At 42.4% G+C, this 24,908-nt stretch overlaps 26 non-coding genes across 26 annotated transcripts; all 26 read left to right on the top strand.

Moving 5' to 3' along the window:
• The first annotated feature begins 31 nt into the window (after positions 1-31).
• TRNAI-AAU (transfer RNA isoleucine (anticodon AAU)) lies at positions 32-105 on the top strand. Its single transcript has one exon. It is a non-coding gene; the product is annotated as a tRNA-Ile (tRNA).
• Positions 106-783: 678 nt separating this feature from the next.
• Positions 784-857, top strand: TRNAI-AAU (transfer RNA isoleucine (anticodon AAU)). The gene has a single exon. It is a non-coding gene; the product is annotated as a tRNA-Ile (tRNA).
• A 726-nt stretch (positions 858-1,583) lies between these two features.
• Positions 1,584-1,657, top strand: TRNAI-GAU (transfer RNA isoleucine (anticodon GAU)). Its single transcript has one exon. It is a non-coding gene; the product is annotated as a tRNA-Ile (tRNA).
• A 724-nt stretch (positions 1,658-2,381) lies between these two features.
• On the top strand, positions 2,382-2,455 carry TRNAI-AAU (transfer RNA isoleucine (anticodon AAU)). Its single transcript has one exon. It is a non-coding gene; the product is annotated as a tRNA-Ile (tRNA).
• Positions 2,456-2,781: 326 nt separating this feature from the next.
• Positions 2,782-2,855, top strand: TRNAI-AAU (transfer RNA isoleucine (anticodon AAU)). The gene has a single exon. It is a non-coding gene; the product is annotated as a tRNA-Ile (tRNA).
• Positions 2,856-3,533: 678 nt separating this feature from the next.
• TRNAI-AAU (transfer RNA isoleucine (anticodon AAU)) lies at positions 3,534-3,607 on the top strand. The gene has a single exon. It is a non-coding gene; the product is annotated as a tRNA-Ile (tRNA).
• Positions 3,608-4,333: 726 nt separating this feature from the next.
• TRNAI-AAU (transfer RNA isoleucine (anticodon AAU)) lies at positions 4,334-4,407 on the top strand. The gene has a single exon. It is a non-coding gene; the product is annotated as a tRNA-Ile (tRNA).
• A 725-nt stretch (positions 4,408-5,132) lies between these two features.
• On the top strand, positions 5,133-5,206 carry TRNAI-GAU (transfer RNA isoleucine (anticodon GAU)). Its single transcript has one exon. It is a non-coding gene; the product is annotated as a tRNA-Ile (tRNA).
• Positions 5,207-5,930: 724 nt separating this feature from the next.
• Positions 5,931-6,004, top strand: TRNAI-AAU (transfer RNA isoleucine (anticodon AAU)). The gene has a single exon. It is a non-coding gene; the product is annotated as a tRNA-Ile (tRNA).
• A 326-nt stretch (positions 6,005-6,330) lies between these two features.
• Positions 6,331-6,404, top strand: TRNAI-AAU (transfer RNA isoleucine (anticodon AAU)). The gene has a single exon. It is a non-coding gene; the product is annotated as a tRNA-Ile (tRNA).
• A 677-nt stretch (positions 6,405-7,081) lies between these two features.
• On the top strand, positions 7,082-7,155 carry TRNAI-AAU (transfer RNA isoleucine (anticodon AAU)). Its single transcript has one exon. It is a non-coding gene; the product is annotated as a tRNA-Ile (tRNA).
• Positions 7,156-7,832: 677 nt separating this feature from the next.
• TRNAI-AAU (transfer RNA isoleucine (anticodon AAU)) lies at positions 7,833-7,906 on the top strand. Its single transcript has one exon. It is a non-coding gene; the product is annotated as a tRNA-Ile (tRNA).
• Positions 7,907-8,584: 678 nt separating this feature from the next.
• On the top strand, positions 8,585-8,658 carry TRNAI-AAU (transfer RNA isoleucine (anticodon AAU)). Its single transcript has one exon. It is a non-coding gene; the product is annotated as a tRNA-Ile (tRNA).
• Positions 8,659-9,384: 726 nt separating this feature from the next.
• On the top strand, positions 9,385-9,458 carry TRNAI-AAU (transfer RNA isoleucine (anticodon AAU)). Its single transcript has one exon. It is a non-coding gene; the product is annotated as a tRNA-Ile (tRNA).
• Positions 9,459-10,183: 725 nt separating this feature from the next.
• Positions 10,184-10,257, top strand: TRNAI-GAU (transfer RNA isoleucine (anticodon GAU)). Its single transcript has one exon. It is a non-coding gene; the product is annotated as a tRNA-Ile (tRNA).
• Positions 10,258-12,589: 2,332 nt separating this feature from the next.
• TRNAI-AAU (transfer RNA isoleucine (anticodon AAU)) lies at positions 12,590-12,663 on the top strand. Its single transcript has one exon. It is a non-coding gene; the product is annotated as a tRNA-Ile (tRNA).
• Positions 12,664-13,341: 678 nt separating this feature from the next.
• TRNAI-AAU (transfer RNA isoleucine (anticodon AAU)) lies at positions 13,342-13,415 on the top strand. The gene has a single exon. It is a non-coding gene; the product is annotated as a tRNA-Ile (tRNA).
• A 726-nt stretch (positions 13,416-14,141) lies between these two features.
• TRNAI-AAU (transfer RNA isoleucine (anticodon AAU)) lies at positions 14,142-14,215 on the top strand. Its single transcript has one exon. It is a non-coding gene; the product is annotated as a tRNA-Ile (tRNA).
• A 725-nt stretch (positions 14,216-14,940) lies between these two features.
• Positions 14,941-15,014, top strand: TRNAI-GAU (transfer RNA isoleucine (anticodon GAU)). The gene has a single exon. It is a non-coding gene; the product is annotated as a tRNA-Ile (tRNA).
• A 2,275-nt stretch (positions 15,015-17,289) lies between these two features.
• TRNAI-AAU (transfer RNA isoleucine (anticodon AAU)) lies at positions 17,290-17,363 on the top strand. Its single transcript has one exon. It is a non-coding gene; the product is annotated as a tRNA-Ile (tRNA).
• A 2,396-nt stretch (positions 17,364-19,759) lies between these two features.
• TRNAI-AAU (transfer RNA isoleucine (anticodon AAU)) lies at positions 19,760-19,833 on the top strand. The gene has a single exon. It is a non-coding gene; the product is annotated as a tRNA-Ile (tRNA).
• Positions 19,834-20,557: 724 nt separating this feature from the next.
• Positions 20,558-20,631, top strand: TRNAI-AAU (transfer RNA isoleucine (anticodon AAU)). Its single transcript has one exon. It is a non-coding gene; the product is annotated as a tRNA-Ile (tRNA).
• Positions 20,632-20,958: 327 nt separating this feature from the next.
• TRNAI-AAU (transfer RNA isoleucine (anticodon AAU)) lies at positions 20,959-21,032 on the top strand. Its single transcript has one exon. It is a non-coding gene; the product is annotated as a tRNA-Ile (tRNA).
• A 677-nt stretch (positions 21,033-21,709) lies between these two features.
• Positions 21,710-21,783, top strand: TRNAI-AAU (transfer RNA isoleucine (anticodon AAU)). Its single transcript has one exon. It is a non-coding gene; the product is annotated as a tRNA-Ile (tRNA).
• A 1,478-nt stretch (positions 21,784-23,261) lies between these two features.
• Positions 23,262-23,335, top strand: TRNAI-AAU (transfer RNA isoleucine (anticodon AAU)). The gene has a single exon. It is a non-coding gene; the product is annotated as a tRNA-Ile (tRNA).
• A 1,006-nt stretch (positions 23,336-24,341) lies between these two features.
• Positions 24,342-24,415, top strand: TRNAI-AAU (transfer RNA isoleucine (anticodon AAU)). The gene has a single exon. It is a non-coding gene; the product is annotated as a tRNA-Ile (tRNA).
• Positions 24,416-24,908: the final 493 nt, after the last annotated feature.

Raw genomic sequence — 24,908 nt, forward strand, 5'->3', positions numbered from 1 at the left:
TTTTTTTTCCAAGGGAAAAAGACTTTCAGCTGGCTGGTTAGCTCAGTTGGTTAGAGTGTGGTGCTAATAACGCCAAGGTCATGGGTTCGATCCCCGTATTGGCCACTTTGTCATTTTGGGAAATATTTCTGCAGAAGCATGAGATTGATGCAGAATTGGCACTCACAGCTTTAGAGTTACTAACACAAGTTTGCTGTTTTGTTGGAAGCAGCTGTGCATACATGGTCACGGGTCAGTACTGCTGCGGGACATAACCAATGTTGTTGTGAGGATAAGGGTTGTATTTGTGAATGAGTTAGGCATTTTCTTTCAAGGGAAGAAAACTCCCCCCTGCAACTGACCTCCCTCCTATGCTCCAGTCAGAAGGCATACTTTTTCTGACTGAGCATGGTGCTAATCACGCCAAGTTAGCGAATTTGATCCCAGTATTGGCCACTTTGTCAATTTGGGAAATATTTCTGCAGAAGCATGAGATTGATGCAGAATTCCCACCCACAGCTTTAGATTTACTATGACTAGTTTGCTGTTTTGTTGGAAGCAGCAGTCCATAAATGGTCACAGGTCAGTACTGCTGTGGGAAATGACCAATGAGATGCATTTAACCTTCTTTGTCCCAGTTCTACTTAAATGTGATGCAGGCTACAAGTCAGTTTGAAGATAATTGTCATATTCGTGAATTTCCTTCAGATCACATGTAGTTTTTCTTTAGGTTGTTGTGAGGATAAGGGTTTTATGTGTGAATGAGTTAGGCATTTTTTTTCCAAGGGAAAAAGACTCTCAGCTGGCCGGTTAGCTCAGTTGGTTAGAGCGTGGTGCTAATAACGCCAAGGTTACGGGTTTGATCCCCGTATTGGCCACTTTGTCATTTTGGGAAATATTTCTGCAGAAGGATGAGATTGATGCAGAATTGGCACTCACAGCTTTAGAGTTACTAACACAAGATTGCTGTTTTGTTGGAAGCAGCTGTGCATACATGGTCACGGGTCAGTACTGCTGCGGGACATAACCAATGTTGGGGTGAGGATAAGGGTTGTATTTGTGAATGAGTTAGGCATTTTCTTTCAAGGGAAGAAAACTCCCCCCTGCAACTGGCCTCCCTCCTATGCTCCAGTCAGAAGGCATACTTTTTCTGACTGAGCATGGTGCTAATCACGCCAAGTTAGCGAATTTGATCACAGTATTGGCCACTTTGTCAATTTGGGAAATATTTCTGCAGAAGCATGAGATTGATGCAGAATTCCCATCCACAGCTTTAGATTTACTATGACTAGTTTCCTGTTTTGTTGGAAGCAGCAGTCCATAAATGGTCACAGGTCAGTACTGTTGTGGGAAATGACCAATGAGATGCATTTAACCTTCTTTTTCCCAGTTCTACTTAAATGTGATGCAGGCTACAAGTCAGTTTGAAGATAATTGTCATATTCATGAATTTCCTTCAGATCACATGTAGTTTTTCTTTAGATTGTTGTGAGGATAAGGGTTTTATGTGTGAATGAGTTAGGCATTTTTTTTCCAAGGGAAGAAAAAATCCCCCTGCAACTGGCCTCCCTCTTATGGTCCAGTCAGAAATATGCCTCTCAGCTGGCCGGTTAGCTCAGTTGGTTAGAGCGTGGTGCTGATAACGCTAAGGTCACGGGTTCGATCCCCGTATTGGCCACTTTGTCATTTTGGGAAATATTTCTGCAGAAGGATGAGATTGATGCAGAATTGGCACTCACAGCTTTAGAGTTACTAACACAAGATTGCTGTTTTGTTGGAAGCAGCTGTGCATAGATAGTCACGGGTCAGTACTGCTGCGGACATAACCAATGTTGTTGTGAGGATAAGGGTTGTATTTGTGAATGAGTTAGGCATTTTCTTTCAAGGAAAGAAAACTCCCCCCTGCAACTGGCCTCCCTCCTATGCTCCAGTCAGAAGGCATACTTTTTCTGACTGAGCATGGTGCTAATCACGCCAAGTTAGCGGATTTGATCCCAGTATTGGCCACTTTGTCAATTTGGGAAATATTTCTGCAGAAGCATGAGATTGATGCAGAATTCCCACCCACAGCTTTAGATTTACTATGACTAGTTTGCTGTTTTGTTGGAAGCAGCAGTCCATAAATGGTCACAGGTCAGTACTGCTGTGGGAAATGACCAATGAGATGCATTTAACCTTCTTTGTCCCAGTTCTACTTAAATGTGATGCAGGCTACAAGTCAGTTTGAAGATAATTGTCATATTCATGAATTTCCTTCAGATCACATGTAGTTTTTCTTTAGGTTGTTGTGAGGATAAGGGTTTTATGTGTGAATGAGTTAGGCATTTTTTTCCAAGGGAAGAAAAAATCCCCCTGCAACTGGCCTCCCTCTTATGCTCCAGTCAGAAACAGGACTCTCAGCTGGCCGGTTAGCTCAGTTGGTTAGAGCGTGGTGCTAATAACGCCAAGGTTACGGGTTTGATCCCCGTATTGGCCACTTTGTCATTTTGGGAAATATTTCTGCAGAAGCATGAGATTGATGCAGAATTGGCACTCACAGCTTTAGAGTTACTAATGACCAATGAGATGCATTTAACCTTCTTTGTCCCAGTTCTACTTAAATGTGATGCAGGCTACAAGTCAGTTTGAAGATAATTGTCATATTCGTGAATTTCCTTCAGATCACATGTAGTTTTTCTTTAGGTTGTTGTGAGGATAAGGGTTTTATGTGTGAATGAGTTAGGCATTTTTTCCAAGGGAAGAAAAAATCCCCCTGCAACTGGCCTCCCTCTTATGCTCCAGTCAGAAACAGGACTCTCAGCTGGCCGGTTAGCTCAGTTGGTTAGAGCGTGGTGCTAATAACGCCAAGGTTACGGGTTTGATCCCCGTATTGGCCACTTTGTCATTTTGGGAAATATTTCTGCAGAAGGATGAGATTGATGCAGAATTGGCACTCACAGCTTTAGAGTTACTAACACAAGATTGCTGTTTTGTTGGAAGCAGCTGTGCATACATAGTCACGGGTCAGTACTGCTGCGGGACATAACCAATGTTGTTGTGAGGATAAGGGTTGTATTTGTGAATGAGTTAGGCATTTTCTTTCAAGGGAAGAAAACTCCCCCCTGCAACTGACCTCCCTCCTATGCTCCAGTCAGAAGGCATACTTTTTCTGACTGAGCATGGTGCTAATCACGCCAAGTTAGCGAATTTGATCCCAGTATTGGCCACTTTGTCAATTTGGGAAATATTTCTGCAGAAGCATGAGATTGATGCAGAATTCCCACCCACAGCTTTAGATTTACTATGACTAGTTTGCTGTTTTGTTGGAAGCAGCAGTCCATAAATGGTCACAGGTCAGTACTGCTGTGGGAAATGACCAATGAGATGCATTTAACCTTCTTTGTCCCAGTTCTACTTAAATGTGATGCAGGCTACAAGTCAGTTTGAAGATAATTGTCATATTCATGAATTTCCTTCAGATCACATGTAGTTTTTCTTTAGGTTGTTGTGAGGATAAGGGTTTTATGTGTGAATGAGTTAGGCATTTTTTTTCCAAGGGAAAAATACTTTCAGCTGGCCGGTTAGCTCAGTTGGTTAGAGCGTGGTGCTAATAACGCCAAGGTCATGGGTTCGATCCCCGTATTGGCCACTTTGTCATTTTGGGAAATATTTCTGCAGAAGCATGAGATTGATGCAGAATTGGCACTCACAGCTTTAGAGTTACTAACACAAGTTTGCTGTTTTGTTGGAAGCAGCTGTGCATACATGGTCACGGGTCAGTACTGCTGCGGGACATAACCAATGTTGTTGTGAGGATAAGGGTTGTATTTGTGAATGAGTTAGGCATTTTCTTTCAAGGGAAGAAAGCTCCCCCCTGCAACTGGCCTCCCTCCTATGCTCCAGTCAGAAGGCATACTTTTTCTGACTGACCATGGTGCTAATCACGCCAAGTTAGCGAATTTGATCCCAGTATTGGCCACTTTGTCAATTTGGGAAATATTTCTGCAGAAGCATGAGATTGATGCAGAATTCCCACCCACAGCTTTAGATTTACTATGACTAGTTTGCTGTTTTGTTGGAAGCAGCAGTCCATAAATGGTCACAGGTCAGTACTGCTGTGCGAAATGACCAATGAGATACATTTAACCTTCTTTGTCCCAGTTCTACTTAAATGTGATGCAGGCTACAAGTCAGTTTGAAGATAATTGTCATATTTATGAATTTCCTTCAGATCACATGTAGTTTTTCTTTAGGTTGTTGTGAGGATAAGGGTTTTATGTGTGAATGAGTTAGGCATTTTTTTTCCAAGGGAAGAAAAAATCCCCCTGCAACTGGCCTCCCTCTTATGGTCCAGTCAGAAATATGCCTCTCAGCTGGCCGGTTAGCTCAGTTGGTTAGAGCGTGGTGCTAATAACGCCAAGGTCACGGGTTCGATCCCCGTATTGGCCACTTTGTCATTTTGGGAAATATTTCTGCAGAAGGATGAGATTGATGCAGAATTGGCACTCACAGCTTTAGAGTAACTAACACAAGATTGCTGTTTTGTTGTAAACAGCTGTGCAAAGATAGTCACGGGTCAGTACTGCTGCGGACATAACCAATGTTGTTGTGAGGATAAGGGTTGTATTTGTGAATGAGTTAGGCATTTTCTTTCAAGGAAAGAAAACTCCCCCCTGCAACGGGCCTCCCTCCTATGCTCCAGTCAGAAGGCATACTTTTTCTGACTGAGCATGGTGCTAATCACGCCAAGTTAGCGAATTTGATCCCAGTATTGGCCACTTTGTCAATTTGGGAAATATTTCTGCAGAAGCATGAGATTGATGCAGAATTCCCACCCACAGCTTTAGATTTACTATGACTAGTTTGCTGTTTTGTTGGAAGCAGCAGTCCATAAATGGTCACAGGTCAGTACTGCTGTGGGAAATGACCAATGAGATACATTTAACCTTCTTTGTCCCAGTTCTACTTAAATGTGATGCAGGCTACAAGTCAGTTTGAAGATAATTGTCATATTCATGAATTTCCTTCAGATCACATGTAGTTTTTCTTTAGGTTGTTGTGAGGATAAGGGTTTTATGTGTGAATGAGTTAGGCATTTTTTTTCCAAGGGAAGAAAAAATCCCCCTGCAACTGGCCTCCCTCTTATGGTCCAGTCAGAAATATGCCTCTCAGCTGGCCGGTTAGCTCAGTTGGTAAGAGCGTGGTGCTGATAACGCTAAGGTCACGGGTTCGATCCCCGTATTGGCCACTTTGTCATTTTGGGAAATATTTCTGCAGAAGGATGAGATTGATGCAGAATTGGCACTCACAGCTTTAGAGTTACTAACACAAGATTGCTGTTTTGTTGGAAGCAGCTGTGCATAGATAGTCACGGGTCAGTACTGCTGCGGACATAACCAATGTTGTTGTGAGGATAAGGGTTGTATTTGTGAATGAGTTAGGCATTTTCTTTCAAGGAAAGAAAACTCCCCCCTGCAACTGGCCTCCCTCCTATGCTCCAGTCAGAAGGCATACTTTTTCTGACTGAGCATGGTGCTAATCACGCCAAGTTAGCGGATTTGATCCCAGTATTGGCCACTTTGTCAATTTGGGAAATATTTCTGCAGAAGCATGAGATTGATGCAGAATTCCCACCCACAGCTTTAGATTTACTATGACTAGTTTGCTGTTTTGTTGGAAGCAGCAGTCCATAAATGGTCACAGGTCAGTACTGCTGTGGGAAATGACCAATGAGATGCATTTAACCTTCTTTGTCCCAGTTCTACTTAAATGTGATGCAGGCTACAAGTCAGTTTGAAGATAATTGTCATATTCATGAATTTCCTTCAGATCACATGTAGTTTTTCTTTAGGTTGTTGTGAGGATAAGGGTTTTATGTGTGAATGAGTTAGGCATTTTTTTCCAAGGGAAGAAAAAATCCCCCTGCAACTGGCCTCCCTCTTATGCTCCAGTCAGAAACAGGACTCTCAGCTGGCCGGTTAGCTCAGTTGGTTAGAGCGTGGTGCTAATAACGCCAAGGTTACGGGTTTGATCCCCGTATTGGCCACTTTGTCATTTTGGGAAATATTTCTGCAGAAGCATGAGATTGATGCAGAATTGGCACTCACAGCTTTAGAGTTACTAATGACCAATGAGATGCATTTAACCTTCTTTGTCCCAGTTCTACTTAAATGTGATGCAGGCTACAAGTCAGTTTGAAGATAATTGTCATATTCGTGAATTTCCTTCAGATCACATGTAGTTTTTCTTTAGGTTGTTGTGAGGATAAGGGTTTTATGTGTGAATGAGTTAGGCATTTTTTCCAAGGGAAGAAAAAATCCCCCTGCAACTGGCCTCCCTCTTATGCTCCAGTCAGAAACAGGACTCTCAGCTGGCCGGTTAGCTCAGTTGGTTAGAGCGTGGTGCTAATAACGCCAAGGTTACGGGTTTGATCCCCGTATTGGCCACTTTGTCATTTTGGGAAATATTTCTGCAGAAGGATGAGATTGATGCAGAATTGGCACTCACAGCTTTAGAGTTACTAACACAAGATTGCTGTTTTGTTGGAAGCAGCTGTGCATACATAGTCACGGGTCAGTACTGCTGCGGACATAACTAATGTTGTTGTGAGGATAAGGGTTGTATTTGTGAATGAGTTAGGCATTTTCTTTCAAGGGAAGAAAACTCCCCCCTGCAACTGGCCTCCCTCCTATGCTCCAGTCAGAAGGCATACTTTTTCTGACTGAGCATGGTGCTAATCACGCCAAGTTAGCGAATTTGATCCCAGTATTGGCCACTTTGTCAATTTAGGAAATATTTCTGCAGAAGCATGAGATTGATGCAGAATTCCCACCCACAGCTTTAGATTTACTATGACTAATTTCCTGTTTTGTTGGAAGCAGCAGTCCATAAATGGTCACAGGTCAGTACTGCTGTGGGAAATGACCAATGAGATGCATTTAACCTTCTTTGTCCCAGTTCTACTTAAATGTGATGCAGGCTACAAGTCAGTTTGAAGATAATTGTCATATTCGTGAATTTCCTTCAGATCACATGTAGTTTTTCTTTAGGTTGTTGTGAGGATAAGGGTTTTATGTGTGAATGAGTTAGGCATTTTTTTTCCAAGGGAAAAAGACTCTCAGCTGGCCGGTTAGCTCAGTTGGTTAGAGCGTGGTGCTAATAACGCCAAGGTTACGGGTTTAATCCCCGTATTGGCCACTTTGTCATTTTGGGAAATATTTCTGCAGAAGGATGAGATTGATGCAGAATTGGCACTCACAGCTTTAGAGTTACTAACACAAGATTGCTGTTTTGTTGGAAGCAGCTGTGCATACATAGTCACGGGTCAGTACTGCTGCGGACATAACCAATGTTGGGGTGAGGATAAGGGTTGTATTTGTGAATGAGTTAGGCATTTTCTTTCAAGGGAAGAAAACTCCCCCCTGCAACTGGCCTCCCTCCTATGCTCCAGTCAGAAGGCATACTTTTTCTGACTGAGCATGGTGCTAATCACGCCAAGTTAGCGAATTTGATCACAGTATTGGCCACTTTGTCAATTTGGGAAATATTTCTGCAGAAGCATGAGATTGATGCAGAATTCCCACCCACAGCTTTAGATTTACTATGACTAGTTTTCTGTTTTGTTGGAAGCAGCAGTCCATAAATGGTCACAGGTCAGTACTGTTGTGGGAAATGACCAATGAGATGCATTTAACCTTCTTTTTCCCAGTTCTACTTAAATGTGATGCAGGCTACAAGTCAGTTTGAAGATAATTGTCATATTCATGAATTTCCTTCAGATCACATGTAGTTTTTCTTTAGGTTGTTGTGAGGATAAGGGTTTTATGTGTGAATGAGTTAGGCATTTTTTTTCCAAGGGAAAAAGACTTTCAGCTGGCTGGTTAGCTCAGTTGGTTAGAGTGTGGTGCTAATAACGCCAAGGTCATGGGTTCGATCCCCGTATTGGCCACTTTGTCATTTTGGGAAATATTTCTGCAGAAGCATGAGATTGATGCAGAATTGGCACTCACAGCTTTAGAGTTACTAACACAAGTTTGCTGTTTTGTTGGAAGCAGCTGTGCATACATGGTCACGGGTCAGTACTGCTGCGGGACATAACCAATGTTGTTGTGAGGATAAGGGTTGTATTTGTGAATGAGTTAGGCATTTTCTTTCAAGGGAAGAAAACTCCCCCCTGCAACTGACCTCCCTCCTATGCTCCAGTCAGAAGGCATACTTTTTCTGACTGAGCATGGTGCTAATCACGCCAAGTTAGCGAATTTGATCCCAGTATTGGCCACTTTGTCAATTTGGGAAATATTTCTGCAGAAGCATGAGATTGATGCAGAATTCCCACCCACAGCTTTAGATTTACTATGACTAGTTTGCTGTTTTGTTGGAAGCAGCAGTCCATAAATGGTCACAGGTCAGTACTGCTGTGGGAAATGACCAATGAGATGCATTTAACCTTCTTTGTCCCAGTTCTACTTAAATGTGATGCAGGCTACAAGTCAGTTTGAAGATAATTGTCATATTCATGAATTTCCTTCAGATCACATGTAGTTTTTCTTTAGGTTGTTGTGAGGATAAGGGTTTTATGTGTGAATGAGTTAGGCATTTTTTTTCCAAGGGAAAAATACTTTCAGCTGGCCGGTTAGCTCAGTTGGTTAGAGCGTGGTGCTAATAACGCCAAGGTCATGGGTTCGATCCCCGTATTGGCCACTTTGTCATTTTGGGAAATATTTCTGCAGAAGCATGAGATTGATGCAGAATTGGCACTCACAGCTTTAGAGTTACTAACACAAGTTTGCTGTTTTGTTGGAAGCAGCTGTGCATACATGGTCACGGGTCAGTACTGCTGCGGGACATAACCAATGTTGTTGTGAGGATAAGGGTTGTATTTGTGAATGAGTTAGGCATTTTCTTTCAAGGGAAGAAAGCTCCCCCCTGCAACTGGCCTCCCTCCTATGCTCCAGTCAGAAGGCATACTTTTTCTGACTGAGCATGGTGCTAATCACGCCAAGTTAGCGAATTTGATCCCAGTATTGGCCACTTTGTCAATTTGGGAAATATTTCTGCAGAAGCATGAGATTGATGCAGAATTCCCACCCACAGCTTTAGATTTACTATGACTAGTTTGCTGTTTTGTTGGAAGCAGCAGTCCATAAATGGTCACAGGTCAGTACTGCTGTGCGAAATGACCAATGAGATACATTTAACCTTCTTTGTCCCAGTTCTACTTAAATGTGATGCAGGCTACAAGTCAGTTTGAAGATAATTGTCATATTTATGAATTTCCTTCAGATCACATGTAGTTTTTCTTTAGGTTGTTGTGAGGATAAGGGTTTTATGTGTGAATGAGTTAGGCATTTTTTTTCCAAGGGAAGAAAAAATCCCCCTGCAACTGGCCTCCCTCTTATGGTCCAGTCAGAAACATGCCTCTCAGCTGGCCGGTTAGCTCAGTTGGTTAGAGCGTGGTGCTAATAACGCCAAGGTCACGGGTTCGATCCCCGTATTGGCCACTTTGTCATTTTGGGAAATATTTCTGCAGAAGGATGAGATTGATGCAGAATTGGCACTCACAGCTTTAGAGTAACTAACACAAGATTGCTGTTTTGTTGTAAACAGCTGTGCAAAGATAGTCACGGGTCAGTACTGCTGCGGACATAACCAATGTTGTTGTGAGGATAAGGGTTGTATTTGTGAATGAGTTAGGCATTTTCTTTCAAGGAAAGAAAACTCCCCCCTGCAACTGGCCTCCCTCCTATGCTCCAGTCAGAAGGCATACTTTTTCTGACTGAGCATGGTGCTAATCACGCCAAGTTAGCGAATTTGATCCCAGTATTGGCCACTTTGTCAATTTGGGAAATATTTCTGCAGAAGCATGAGATTGATGCAGAATTCCCACCCACAGCTTTAGATTTACTATGACTAGTTTGCTGTTTTGTTGGAAGCAGCAGTCCATAAATGGTCACAGGTCAGTACTGCTGTGGGAAATGACCAATGAGATACATTTAACCTTCTTTGTCCCAGTTCTACTTAAATGTGATGCAGGCTACAAGTCAGTTTGAAGATAATTGTCATATTCATGAATTTCCTTCAGATCACATGTAGTTTTTCTTTAGGTTGTTGTGAGGATAAGGGTTTTATGTGTGAATGAGTTAGGCATTTTTTTTCCAAGGGAAGAAAAAATCCCCCTGCAACTGGCCTCCCTCTTATGGTCCAGTCAGAAATATGCCTCTCAGCTGGCCGGTTAGCTCAGTTGGTTAGAGCGTGGTGCTGATAACGCTAAGGTCACGGGTTCGATCCCCGTATTGGCCACTTTGTCATTTTGGGAAATATTTCTGCAGAAGGATGAGATTGATGCAGAATTGGCACTCACAGCTTTAGAGTTACTAACACAAGATTGCTGTTTTGTTGGAAGCAGCTGTGCATAGATAGTCACGGGTCAGTACTGCTGCGGACATAACCAATGTTGTTGTGAGGATAAGGGTTGTATTTGTGAATGAGTTAGGCATTTTCTTTCAAGGAAAGAAAACTCCCCCCTGCAACTGGCCTCCCTCCTATGCTCCAGTCAGAAGGCATACTTTTTCTGACTGAGCATGGTGCTAATCACGCCAAGTTAGCGGATTTGATCCCAGTATTGGCCACTTTGTCAATTTGGGAAATATTTCTGCAGAAGCATGAGATTGATGCAGAATTCCCACCCACAGCTTTAGATTTACTATGACTAGTTTGCTGTTTTGTTGGAAGCAGCAGTCCATAAATGGTCACAGGTCAGTACTGCTGTGGGAAATGACCAATGAGATGCATTTAACCTTCTTTGTCCCAGTTCTACTTAAATGTGATGCAGGCTACAAGTCAGTTTGAAGATAATTGTCATATTCATGAATTTCCTTCAGATCACATGTAGTTTTTCTTTAGGTTGTTGTGAGGATAAGGGTTTTATGTGTGAATGACTTAGGCATTTTTTTTCCAAGGAAAGAAAAAATCCCCCTGCAACTGGCCTCCCTCTTATGCTCCAGTCAGAAACAGGACACTCAGCTGGTCGGTTAGCTCAGCTGGTTAGAGCGTGGTGCTAATAACGCCATGGTCACTGGTTCGATCCCCGTATTGGCCACTTTGTCATTTTGGGAAATATTTCTGCAGAAGCATGAGATTGATGCAGAATTGGCACTCACAGCTTTAGAGTTACTAACACAAGATTGCTGTTTTGTTGGAAGCAGCTGTGCATACATGGTCACGGGTCAGTACTGCCGCGGGACATAACCAATGTTGTTGTGAGGATAAGGGTTGTATTTGTGAATGAGTTAGGCATTTTTTTTCCAAGGGAAGAAAAACTCCCCCCTGCAACTGGCCTCCCTCCTATGCTCCAGTCAGAAGGCATACTTTTTCTCACTGAGCATGGTGCTAATCACGCCAAGTTAGCGAATTTGATCCCAGTATTGGCCACTTTGTCAATTTGGGAAATATTTCTACAGAAGCATGAGATTGATGCAGAATTCCCACCCACAGCTTTAGATTTACTATGACTAGTTTCCTGTTTTGTTGGAAGCAGCAGTCCATAAATGGTCACAGGTCAGTACTGCTGTGGGAAATGACCAATGAGATGCATTTAACCTTCTTTGTCCCAGTTCTACTTAAATATGATGCAGGCTACAAGTCAGTTTGAAGATAATTGTCATATTCATGAATTTCCTTCAGATCACATGTAGTTTTTCTTTAGGTTGTTGTGAGGATAAGGGTTTTATGTGTGAATGAGTTAGGCATTTTTTTCCAAGGGAAGAAAAAATCCCCCTGCAACTGGCCTCCCTCTTATGCTCCAGTCAGAAACAAGACTCTCAGCTGGCCGGTTAGCTCGGTTGGTTAGAGAGTGGTGCTAATAACGCCAAGGTCACGGGTTCGATCCCTGTATTGGCCACTTTGTCATTTTGGGAAATATTTCTGCAGAAGCATGAGATTGATGCAGAATTGGCACTCACAGCTTTAGAGTTACTCATGACCAATGAGATGCATTTAACCTTCTTTGTCCCAGTTCTACCTAAATGTGATGCAGGCTACAAGTCAGTTTGAAGATAATTGTCATATTCGTGAATTTCCTTCAGATCACATGTAGTTTTTCTTTAGGTTGTTGTGAGGATAAGGGTTTTATGTGTGAATGAGTTAGGCATTTTTTTTCCAAGGGAAGAAAAACTCCCCCCTGCAACTGGCCTCCCTCCTATGCTCCAGTCAGAAGGCATACTTTTTCTGACTGAGCATGGTGCTAATCACGCCAAGTTAGCGAATTTGATCCCAGTATTGGCCACTTTGTCAATTTAGGAAATATTTCTGCAGAAGCATGAGATTGATGCAGAATTCCCACCCACAGCTTTAGATTTACTATGACTAGTTTTCTGTTTTGTTGGAAGCAGCAGTCCATAAATGGTCACAGGTCAGTACTGTTGTGGGAAATGACCAATGAGATGCATTTAACCTTCTTTTTCCCAGTTCTACTTAAATGTGATGCAGGCTACAAGTCAGTTTGAAGATAATTGTCATATTCATGAATTTCCTTCAGATCACATGTAGTTTTTCTTTAGGTTGTTGTGAGGATAAGGGTTTTATGTGTGAATGAGTTAGGCATTTTTTTTCCAAGGGAAAAAGACTTTCAGCTGGCTGGTTAGCTCAGTTGGTTAGAGTGTGGTGCTAATAACGCCAAGGTCATGGGTTCGATCCCCGTATTGGCCACTTTGTCATTTTGGGAAATATTTCTGCAGAAGCATGAGATTGATGCAGAATTGGCACTCACAGCTTTAGAGTTACTAACACAAGTTTGCTGTTTTGTTGGAAGCAGCTGTGCATACATGGCCACGGGTCAGTACTGCTGCGGGACATAACCAATGTTGTTGTGAGGATAAGGGTTGTATTTGTGAATGAGTTAGGCATTTTCTTTCAAGGGAAGAAAACTCCCCCCTGCAACTGACCTCCCTCCTATGCTCCAGTCAGAAGGCATACTTTTTCTGACTGAGCATGGTGCTAATCACGCCAAGTTAGCGAATTTGATCCCAGTATTGGCCACTTTGTCAATTTGGGAAATATTTCTGCAGAAGCATGAGATTGATGCAGAATTCCCACCCACAGCTTTAGATTTACTATGACTAGTTTGCTGTTTTGTTGGAAGCAGCAGTCCATAAATGGTCACAGGTCAGTACTGCTGTGGGAAATGACCAATGAGATGCATTTAACCTTCTTTGTCCCAGTTCTACTTAAATGTGATGCAGGCTACAAGTCAGTTTGAAGATAATTGTCATATTCATGAATTTCCTTCAGATCACATGTAGTTTTTCTTTAGGTTGTTGTGAGGATAAGGGTTTTATGTGTGAATGAGTTAGGCATTTTTTTTCCAAGGGAAAAATACTTTCAGCTGGCCGGTTAGCTCAGTTGGTTAGAGCGTGGTGCTAATAACGCCAAGGTCATGGGTTCGATCCCCGTATTGGCCACTTTGTCATTTTGGGAAATATTTCTGCAGAAGCATGAGATCGATGCAGAATTGGCACTCACAGCTTTAGAGTTACTAACACAAGTTTGCTGTTTTGTTGGAAGCAGCTGTGCATACATGGTCACGGGTCAGTACTGCTGCGGGACATAACCAATGTTGTTGTGAGGATAAGGGTTGTATTTGTGAATGAGTTAGGCATTTTCTTTCAAGGGAAGAAAGCTCCCCCCTGCAACTGGCCTCCCTCCTATGCTCCAGTCAGAAGGCATACTTTTTCTGACTGACCATGGTGCTAATCACGCCAAGTTAGCGAATTTGATCCCAGTATTGGCCACTTTGTCAATTTGGGAAATATTTCTGCAGAAGCATGAGATTGATGCAGAATTCCCACCCACAGCTTTAGATTTACTATGACTAGTTTGCTGTTTTGTTGGAAGCAGCAGTCCATAAATGGTCACAGGTCAGTACTGCTGTGCGAAATGACCAATGAGATACATTTAACCTTCTTTGTCCCAGTTCTACTTAAATGTGATGCAGGCTACAAGTCAGTTTGAAGATAATTGTCATATTTATGAATTTCCTTCAGATCACATGTAGTTTTTCTTTAGGTTGTTGTGAGGATAAGGGTTTTATGTGTGAATGAGTTAGGCATTTTTTTTCCAAGGGAAGAAAAAATCCCCCTGCAACTGGCCTCCCTCTTATGGTCCAGTCAGAAATATGCCTCTCAGCTGGCCGGTTAGCTCAGTTGGTTAGAGCGTGGTGCTAATAACGCCAAGGTCACGGGTTCGATCCCCGTATTGGCCACTTTGTCATTTTGGGAAATATTTCTGCAGAAGGATGAGATTGATGCAGAATTGGCACTCACAGCTTTAGAGTAACTAACACAAGATTGCTGTTTTGTTGTAAACAGCTGTGCAAAGATAGTCACGGGTCAGTACTGCTGCGGACATAACCAATGTTGTTGTGAGGATAAGGGTTGTATTTGTGAATGAGTTAGGCATTTTCTTTCAAGGAAAGAAAACTCCCCCCTGCAACTGGCCTCCCTCCTATGCTCCAGTCAGAAGGCATACTTTTTCTGACTGAGCATGGTGCTAATCACGCCAAGTTAGCGAATTTGATCCCAGTATTGGCCACTTTGTCAATTTGGGAAATATTTCTGCAGAAGCATGAGATTGATGCAGAATTCCCACCCACAGCTTTAGATTTACTATGACTAGTTTGCTGTTTTGTTGGAAGCAGCAGTCCATAAATGGTCACAGGTCAGTACTGCTGTGGGAAATGACCAATGAGATACATTTAACCTTCTTTGTCCCAGTTCTACTTAAATGTGATGCAGGCTACAAGTCAGTTTGAAGATAATTGTCATATTCATGAATTTCCTTCAGATCACATGTAGTTTTTGTTTAGGTTGTTGTGAGGATAAGGGTTTTATGTGTGAATGAGTTAGGCATTTTTTTTCCAAGGGAAGAAAAAATCCCCCTGCAACTGGCCTCCCTCTTATGGTCCAGTCAGAAATATGCCTCTCAGCTGGCCGGTTAGCTCAGTTGGTTAGAGCGTGGTGCTGATAACGCTAAGGTCACCGGTTCGATCCCCGTATTGGCCACTTTGTCATTTTGGGAAATATTTCTGCAGAAGGATGAGATTGATGCAGAATTGGCACTCACAGCTTTAGAGTTACTAACACAAGATTGCTGTTTTGTTGGAAGCAGCTGTGCATAGATAGTCACGGGTCAGTACTGCTGCGGACATAACCAATGTTGTTGTGAGGATAAGGGTTGTATTTGTGAATGAGTTAGGCATTTTCTTTCAAGGAAAGAAAACTCCCCCCTGCAACTGGCCTCCCTCCTATGCTCCAGTCAGAAGGCATACTTTTTCTGACTGAGCATGGTGCTAATCACGCCAAGTTAGCGGATTTGATCCCAGTATTGGCCACTTTGTCAATTTGGGAAATATTTCTGCAGAAGCATGAGATTGATGCAGAATTCCCACCCACAGCTTTAGATTTACTATGACTAGTTTGCTGTTTTGTTGGAAGCAGCAGTCCATAAATGGTCACAGGTCAGTACTGCTGTGGGAAATGACCAATGAGATGCATTTAACCTTCTTTGTCCCAGTTCTACTTAAATGTGATGCAGGCTACAAGTCAGTTTGAAGATAATTGTCATATTCATGAATTTCCTTCAGATCACATGTAGTTTTTCTTTAGGTTGTTGTGAGGATAAGGGTTTTATGTGTGAATGACTTAGGCATTTTTTTTCCAAGGAAAGAAAAAATCCCCCTGCAACTGGCCTCCCTCTTATGCTCCAGTTAGAAACAGGACACTCAGCTGGTCGGTTAGCTCAGCTGGTTAGAGCGTGGTGCTAATAATGCCATGGTCACTGGTTCGATCCCCGTATTGGCCACTTTGTCATTTTGGGAAATATTTCTGCAGAAGCATGAGATTGATGCAGAATTGGCACTCACAGCTTTAGAGTTACTAACACAAGATTGCTGTTTTGTTGGAAGCAGCTGTGCATACATGGTCACGGGTCAGTACTGCCGCGGGACATAACCAATGTTGTTGTGAGGATAAGGGTTGTATTTGTGAATGAGTTAGGCATTTTCTTTCAAGGGAAGAAAGCTCCCCCCTGCAACTGGCCTCCCTCCTATGCTCCAGTCAGAAGGCATACTTTTTCTGACTGAGCATGGTGCTAATCACGCCAAGTTAGCGAATTTGATCCCAGTATTGGCCACTTTGTCAATTTGGGAAATATTTCTGCAGAAGGATGAGAATGATGCAGAATTCCCACCCACAGCTTTAGATTTACTATGACTAGTTTCCTGTTTTGTTGGAAGCAGCAGTCCATAAATGGTCACAGGTCAGTACTGCTGTGGGAAATGACCAATGAGATGCATTTAACCTTCTTTGTCCCAGTTCTACTTAAATGTGATGCAGGCTACAAGTCAGTTTGAAGATAATTGTCATATTCGTGAATTTCCTTCAGATCACATGTAGTTTTTCTTTAGGTTGTTGTGAGGATAAGGGTTTTATGTGTGAATGAGTTAGGCATTTTTTTTCCAAGGGAAGAAAAAATCCCCCTGCAACTGGCCTCCCTCTTATGCTCCAGTTAGAAATATGCCTCTCAGCTGGCCGGTTAGCTCGGTTGGTTAGAGCGTGGTGCTAATAACGCCAAGGTCACGGGTTCGATCCCTGTATTGGCCACTTTGTCATTTTGGGAAATATTTCTGCAGAAGGATGAGATTGATGCAGAATTGGCACTCACAGCTTTAGAGTTACTGACACAAGATTGCTGTTTTGTTGGAAGCAGCTGTGCATACATAGTCACGGTTCAGTACTACTGCGGACATAACCAATGTTGTTGTGAGGATAAGGGTTGTATTTGTGAATGAGTTAGGCATTTTCTTTCAAGGGAAGAAAACTCCCCCCTGCAACTGGCCTCCCTCCTATGCTCCAGTCAGAAGGCATACTTTTTCTGACTGAGCATGGTGCTAATCACGCCAAGTTAGCGAATTTGATCCCAGTATTGGCCACTTTGTCAATTTGGGAGATATTTCTGCAGAAGCATGAGATTGATGCAGAATTCCCACCCACAGCTTTAGATTTACTATGACAAGTTTGCTGTTTTGTTGGAAGCAGCAGTCCATAAATGGTCACAGGTCAGTACTGCTGTGGGAAATGACCAATGAGATGCATTTAACCTTCTTTGTCCCAGTTCTACTTAAATGTGATGCAGGCTACAAGTCAGTTTGAAGATAATTGTCATATTCATGAATTTCCTTCAGATCACATGTAGTTTTTCTTTAGGTTGTTGTGAGGATAAGGGTTTTATGTGTGAATGAGTTAGGCATTTTTTTCCAAGGGAAAAAGACTGTCAGCTGGCCGGTTAGCTCAGTTGGTTAGAGCGTGGTGCTAATAACGCCAAGGTCACGGGTTTGATCCCTGTATTGGCCACTTTGTCATTTTGGGAAATATTTCTGCAGAAGGATGAGATTGATGCAGAATTGGCATTCACAGCTTTAGAGTTACTAACACAAGATTGCTGTTTTGTTGGAAGCAGCTGTGCTTACATAGTCACGGGTCAGTACTGCTGCGGACATAACCAATGTTGTTGTGAGGATAAGGGTTGTATTTGTGAATGAGTTAGGCATTTTCTTTCAAGGGAAGAAAACTCCCCCCTGCAACTGGCCTCCCTCCTATGCTCCAGTCAGAAGGCATACTTTTTCTGACTGAGCATGGTGCTAATCACGCCAAGTTAGCGAATTTGATCCCAGTATTGGGCACTTTGTCAATTTGGGAAATATTTCTGCAGAAGCATGAGATTGATGCAGAATTCCCACCCACAGCTTTAGATTTACTATGACTAGTTTGCTGTTTTGTTGGAAGCAGCAGTCCATAAATGGTCACAGGTCAGTACTGCTGTGGGAAATGACCAATGAGATGCATTTAACCTTCTTTGTCCCAGTTCTACTTAAATGTGATGCAGGCTACAAGTCAGTTTGAAGATAATTGTCATATTCATGAATTTCCTTCAGATCACATGTAGTTTTTCTTTAGGTTGTTGTGAGGATAAGGGTTTTATGTGTGAATGAGTTAGGCATTTTTTTCCAAGGGAAGAAAAAATCCCCCTGCAACTGGCCTCCCTCTTATGCTCCAGTCAGAAACAGGACTCTCAGCTGGCTGGTTAGCTCAGTTGGTTAGAGCGTGGTGCTAATAACGCCAAGGTTAAGGGTTTGATCCCCGTATTGGCCACTTTGTCATTTTGGGAAATATTTCTGCAGAAGCATGAGATTGATGCAGAATTTGCACTCACAGCTTTAGAGTTACAGCTTTAGAGATACTAATGACCAATGAGATGCATTTAACCTTCTTTGTCCCAGTTCTACTTAAATGTGATGCAGGCTACAAGTCAGTTTGAAGATAATTGTCATATTCGTGAATTTCCTTCAGATCACATGTAGTTTTTCTTTAGGTTGTTGTGAGGATAAGGGTTTTATGTGTGAATGAGTTAGGCATTTTTTTTCCAAGGGAAGAAAAACTCCCCCCTGCAACTGGCCTCCCTCCTATGCTCCAGTCAGAAGGCATACTTTTTCTCACTGAGCATGGTGCTAATCACGCCAAGTTAGCGAATTTGATCCCAGTATTGGCCACTTTGTCAATTTGGGAAATATTTCTACAGAAGCATGAGATTGATGCAGAATTCCCACCCACAGCTTTAGATTTACTATGACTAGTTTCCTGTTTTGTTGGAAGCAGCAGTCCATAAATGGTCACAGGTCAGTACTGCTGTGGGAAATGACCAATGAGATGCATTTAACCTTCTTTGTCCCAGTTCTACTTAAATATGATGCAGGCTACAAGTCAGTTTGAAGATAATTGTCATATTCATGAATTTCCTTCAGATCACATGTAGTTTTTCTTTAGGTTGTTGTGAGGATAAGGGTTTTATGTGTGAATGAGTTAGGCATTTTTTTCCAAGGGAAGAAAAAATCCCCCTGCAACTGGCCTCCCTCTTATGCTCCAGTCAGAAACAGGACTCTCAGCTCGCTGGTTAGCTCAGTTGGTTAGAGCGTGGTGCTAATAACGCCAAGGTTATGGGTTTGATCCCCGTATTGGCCACTTTGTCATTTTGGGAAATATTTCTGCAGAAGCATGAGATTGATGCAGAATTGGCACTCACAGCTTTAGAGTTACTCATGACCAATGAGATGCATTTAACCTTCTTTGTCCCAGTTCTACCTAAATGTGATGCAGGCTACAAGTCAGTTTGAAGATAATTGTCATATTCGTGAATTTCCTTCAGATCACATGTAGTTTTTCTTTAGGTTGTTGTGAGGATAAGGGTTTTATGTGTGAATGAGTTAGGCATTTTTTTTCCAAGGGAAGAAAAACTCCCCCCTGCAACTGGCCTCCCTCCTATGCTCCAGTCAGAAGGCATACTTTTTCTGACTGAGCATGGTGCTAATCACGCCAAGTTAGCGAATTTGATCCCAGTATTGGCCACTTTGTCAATTTAGGAAATATTTCTGCAGAAGCATGAGATTGATGCAGAATTCCCACCCACAGCTTTAGATTTACTATGACTAGTTTCCTGTTTTGTTGGAAGCAGCAGTCCATAAATGGTCACAGGTCAGTACTGCTGTGGGAAATGACCAATGAGATGCATTTAACCTTCTTTGTCCCAGTTCTACTTAAATGTGATGCAGGCTACAAGTCAGTTTGAAGATAATTGTCATATTCATGAATTTCCTTCAGATCACATGTAGTTTTTCTTTAGGTTGTTGTGAGGATAAGGGTTTTATGTGTAAATGAGTTAGGCATTTTTTTCCAAGGGAAAGAGACTCTCAGCTGGCCGGTTAGCGCAGTTGGTCAGAGCGTGGTGCTAATAACGCCAAGGTCACGGGTTCGATCCCCGTATTGGCCACTTTGTCATTTTGGGAAATATTTCTGCAGAAGGATGAGATTGATGCATAATTGGCACTCACAGCTTTAGAGTTACTAACACAAGATTGCTGTTTTGTTGGAAGCAGCTGTGCATACATAGTCACGGGTCAGTACTGCTGCGGACATAACCAATGTTGCTGTGAGGATAAGGGTTGTATTTGTGAATGAGTTAGGCATTTTCTTTCAAGGGAAGAAAACTCCCCCCTGCAACTGGCCTCCCTCCTATGCTCCAGTCAGAAGGCATACTTTTTCTGACTGAGCATGGTGCTAATCACGCCAAGTTAGCGAATTTGATCCCAGTATTGGCCACTTTGTCAATTTGGGAAATATTTCTGCAGAAGCATGAGATTGATGCAGAATTCCCACCCACAGCTTTAGATTTACTATGACTAGTTTGCTGTTTTGTTGGAAGCAGCAGTCCATAAATGGTCACAGGTCAGTACTGCTGTGGGAAATGACCAAGGAGATGCATTTAACCTTCTTTGTCCCAGTTCTACTTAAATGTGATGCAGGCTACAAGTCAGTTTGAAGATAATTGTCATATTCATGAATTTCCTTCAGATCACATGTAGTTTTTCTTTAGGTTGTTGTGAGGATAAGGGTTTTATGTGTGAATGAGTTAGGCATTTTTTTCCAAGGGAAGAGAAAATCCCCCTGCAACTGGCCTCCCTCTTATGCTCCAGTCAGAAACAGGGCTCTCAGCTGGCCGGTTAGCTCAGTTGGTTAGAGCGTGGTGCTAATAACGCCAAGGTTACGGGTTTGATCCCCGTATTGGCCACTTTGTCATTTTGGGAAATATTTCTGCAGAAGCATGAGATTGATGCAGAATTGGCACTCACAGCTTTAGAGTTACTAATGACCAATGAGATGCATTTAACCTTCTTTGTCCCAGTTCTACTTAAATGTGATGCAGGCTACAAGTCAGTTTGAAGATAATTGTCATATTCGTGAATTTCCTTCAGATCACATGTAGTTTTTCTTTAGGTTGTTGTGAGGATAAGGGTTTTATGTGTGAATGAGTTAGGCATTTTTTTCCAAGGGAAGAAAAAATCCCCCTGCAACTGGCCTCCATCTTATGCTCCAGTCAGAAACAGGACTCTCAGCTGGCCGGTTAGCTCAGTTGGTTAGAGCGTGGTGCCAATAACGCCAAGGTTACGGGTTTGATCCCCGTATTGGCCACTTTGTCATTTTGGGAAATATTTCTGCAGAAGGATGAGATTGATGCAGAATTGGCACTCACAGCTTTAGAGTTACTAACACAAGATTGCTGTTTTGTTGGAAGCAGCTGTGCATACATAGTCACGGGTCAGTACTACTGAGGACATAACCAATGTTGTTGTGAGGATAAGGGTTGTATTTGTGAATGAGTTAGGCATTTTCTTTCAAGGGAAGAAAACTCCCCCCTGCAACTGGCCTCCCTCCTATGCTCCAGTCAGAAGGCATACTTTTTCTGACTGAGCATGGTGCTAATCACGCCAAGTTAGCGAATTTGATCCTAGTATTGGCCACTTTGTCAATTTGGGAAATATTTCTGCAGAAGCATGAGATTGATGCAGAATTCCCACCCACAGCTTTAGATTTACTATGACTAGTTTTCTGTTTTGTTGGAAGCAGCAGTCCATAAATGGTCACAGGTCAGTACTGTTGTGGGAAATGACCAATGAGATGCATTTAACCTTCTTTTTCCCAGTTCTACTTAAATGTGATGCAGGCTACAAGTCAGTTTGAAGATAATTGTCATATTCATGAATTTCCTTCAGATCACATGTAGTTTTTCTTTAGGTTGTTGTGAGGATAAGGGTTTTATGTGTGAATGAGTTAGGCATTTTTTTTCCAAGGGAAAAAGACTTTCAGCTGGCTGGTTAGCTCAGTTGGTTAGAGTGTGGTGCTAATAACGCCAAGGTCATGGGTTCAATCCCCGTATTGGCCACTTTGTCATTTTGGGAAATATTTCTGCAGAAGCATGAGATTGATGCAGAATTGGCACTCACAGCTTTAGAGTTACTAACACAAGTTTGCTGTTTTGTTGGAAGCAGCTGTGCATACATGGTCACGGGTCAGTACTGCTGCGGGACATAACCAATGTTGTTGTGAGGATAAGGGTTGTATTTGTGAATGAGTTAGGCATTTTCTTTCAAGGGAAGAAAACTCCCCCCTGCAACTGACCTCCCTCCTATGCTCCAGTCAGAAGGCATACTTTTTCTGACTGAGCATGGTGCTAATCATGCCAAGTTAGCGAATTTGATCCCAGTATTGGCCACTTTGTCAATTTGGGAAATATTTCTGCAGAAGCATGAGATTGATGCAGAATTCCCACCCACAGCTTTAGATTTACTATGACTAGTTTGCTGTTTTGTTGGAAGCAGCAGTCCATAAATGGTCACAGGTCAGTACTGCTGTGGGAAATGACCAATGAGATGCATTTAACCTTCTTTGTCCCAGTTCTACTTAAATGTGATGCAGGCTACAAGTCAGTTTGAAGATAATTGTCATATTCATGAATTTCCTTCAGATCACATGTAGTTTTTCTTTAGGTTGTTGTGAGGATAAGGGTTTTATGTGTGAATGAGTTAGGCATTTTTTTTCCAAGGGAAAAATACTTTCAGCTCGCCGGTTAGCTCAGTTGGTTAGAGCGTGGTGCTAATAACGCCAAGGTCATGGGTTCGATCCCCGTATTGGCCACTTTGTCATTTTGGGAAATATTTCTGCAGAAGCATGAGATTGATGCAGAATTGGCACTCACAGCTTTAGAGTTACTAACACAAGTTTGCTGTTTTTTTGGAAGCAGCTGTGCATACATGGTCACGGGTCAGTACTGCTGCGGGACATAACCAATGTTGTTGTGAGGATAAGGGTTGTATTTGTGAATGAGTTAGGCATTTTCTTTCAAGGGAAGAAAGCTCCCCCCTGCAACTGGCCTCCCTCCTATGCTCCAGTCAGAAGGCATACTTTTTCTGACTGAGCATGGTGCTAATCACGCCAAGTTAGCGAATTTGATCCCAGTATTGGCCACTTTGTCAATTTGGGAAATATTTCTGCAGAAGCATGAGATTGATGCAGAATTCCCACCCACAGCTTTAGATTTACTATGACTAGTTTGCTGTTTTGTTGGAAGCAGCAGTCCATAAATGGTCACAGGTCAGTACTGCTGTGCGAAATGACCAATGAGATACATTTAACCTTCTTTGTCCCAGTTCTACTTAAATGTGATGCAGGCTACAAGTCAGTTTGAAGATAATTGTCATATTTATGAATTTCCTTCAGATCACATGTAGTTTTTCTTTAGGTTGTTGTGAGGATAAGGGTTTTATGTGTGAATGAGTTAGGCATTTTTTTTCCAAGGGAAGAAAAAATCCCCCTGCAACTGGCCTCCCTCTTATGGTCCAGTCAGAAATATGCCTCTCAGCTGGCCGGTTAGCTCAGTTGGTTAGAGCGTGGTGCTAATAACGCCAAGGTCACGGGTTCGATCCCCGTATTGGCCACTTTGTCATTTTGGGAAATATTTCTGCAGAAGGATGAGATTGATGCAGAATTGGCACCTACAGCTTTAGAGTTACTAACACAAGATTGCTGTTTTGTTGGAAGCAGCTGTGCATACATGGTCACGGGTCAGTACTGCTGCGGGACATAACCAATGTTGTTGTGAGGATAAGGGTTGTATTTGTGAATGAGTTAGGCATTTTCTTTCAAGGGAAGAAAACTCCCCCCTGCAACTGGCCTCCCTCCTATGCTCCAGTCAGAAGGCTTACTTTTTCTGACTGAGCATGGTGCTAATCACGCCAAGTTAGCGAATTTGATCCCAGTATTGGCCACTTTGTCAATTTCGGAAATATTTCTGCAGAAGGATGAGATTGATGCAGAATTGGCACTCACAGCTTTAGAGTTACTAACACAAGATTGCTGTTTTGTTGGAAGCAGCTGTGCATACATAGTCACGGGTCAGTACTACTGCGGACATAACCAATGTTGTTGTGAGGATAAGGGTTGTATTTGTGAATGAGTTAGGCATTTTCTTTCAAGGGAAGAAAACTCCCCCCTGCAACTGGCCTCCCTCCTATGCTCCAGTCAGAAGGCATACTTTTTCTGACTGAGCATGGTGCTAATCACGCCAAGTTAGCGAATTTGATCCCAGTATTGGCCACTTTGTCAATTTGGGAGATATTTCTGCAGAAGCATGAGATTGATGCAGAATTCCCACCCACAGCTTTAGATTTACTATGACAAGTTTGCTGTTTTGTTGGAAGCAGCAGTCCATAAATGGTCACAGGTCAGTACTGCTGTGGGAAATGACCAATGAGATGCATTTAACCTTCTTTGTCCCAGTTCTACTTAAATGTGATGCAGGCTACAAGTCAGTTTGAAGATAATTGTCATATTCATGAATTTCCTTCAGATCACATGTAGTTTTTCTTTAGGTTGTTGTGAGGATAAGGGTTTTATGTGTGAATGAGTTAGGCATTTTTTTCCAAGGGAAAAAGACTCTCAGTTGGCCGGTTAGCTCAGTTGGTTAGAGCGTGGTGCTAATAACGCCAAGGTCACGGGTTTGATCCCTGTATTGGCCACTTTGTCATTTTGGGAAATATGTCTGCAGAAGGATGAGATTGATGCAGAATTGGCACTCACAGCTTTAGAGTTACTAACACAAGATTGCTGTTTTGTTGGAAGCAGCTGTGCATACATAGTCACGGGTCAGTACTGCTGCGGACATAACCAATGTTGTTGTGAGGATAAGGGTTGTATTTGTGAATGAGTTAGGCATTTTCTTTCAAGGGAAGAAAACTCCCCCCTGCAACTGGCCTCCCTCCTATGCTCCAGTCAGAAGTCATACTTTTTCTGACTGAGCATGGTGCTAATCACGCCAAGTTAGCGAATTTGATCCCAGTATTGGCCACTTTGTCAATTTGGGAAATATTTCTGCAGAAGCATGAGATTGATGCAGAATTCCCACCCACAGCTTTAGATTTACTATGACTAGTTTGCTGTTTTGTTGGAAGCAGCAGTCCATAAATGGTCACAGGTCAGTACTGCTGTCGGAAATGACCAATGAGATGCATT

The sequence above is a fragment of the Ambystoma mexicanum genome, chromosome 1p (genome assembly GCF_040938575.1).
Source record: "Ambystoma mexicanum isolate Mex_15411 chromosome 1p, UKY_AmexF1_1, whole genome shotgun sequence".
Lineage (NCBI taxonomy): Eukaryota > Metazoa > Chordata > Amphibia > Caudata > Ambystomatidae > Ambystoma > Ambystoma mexicanum.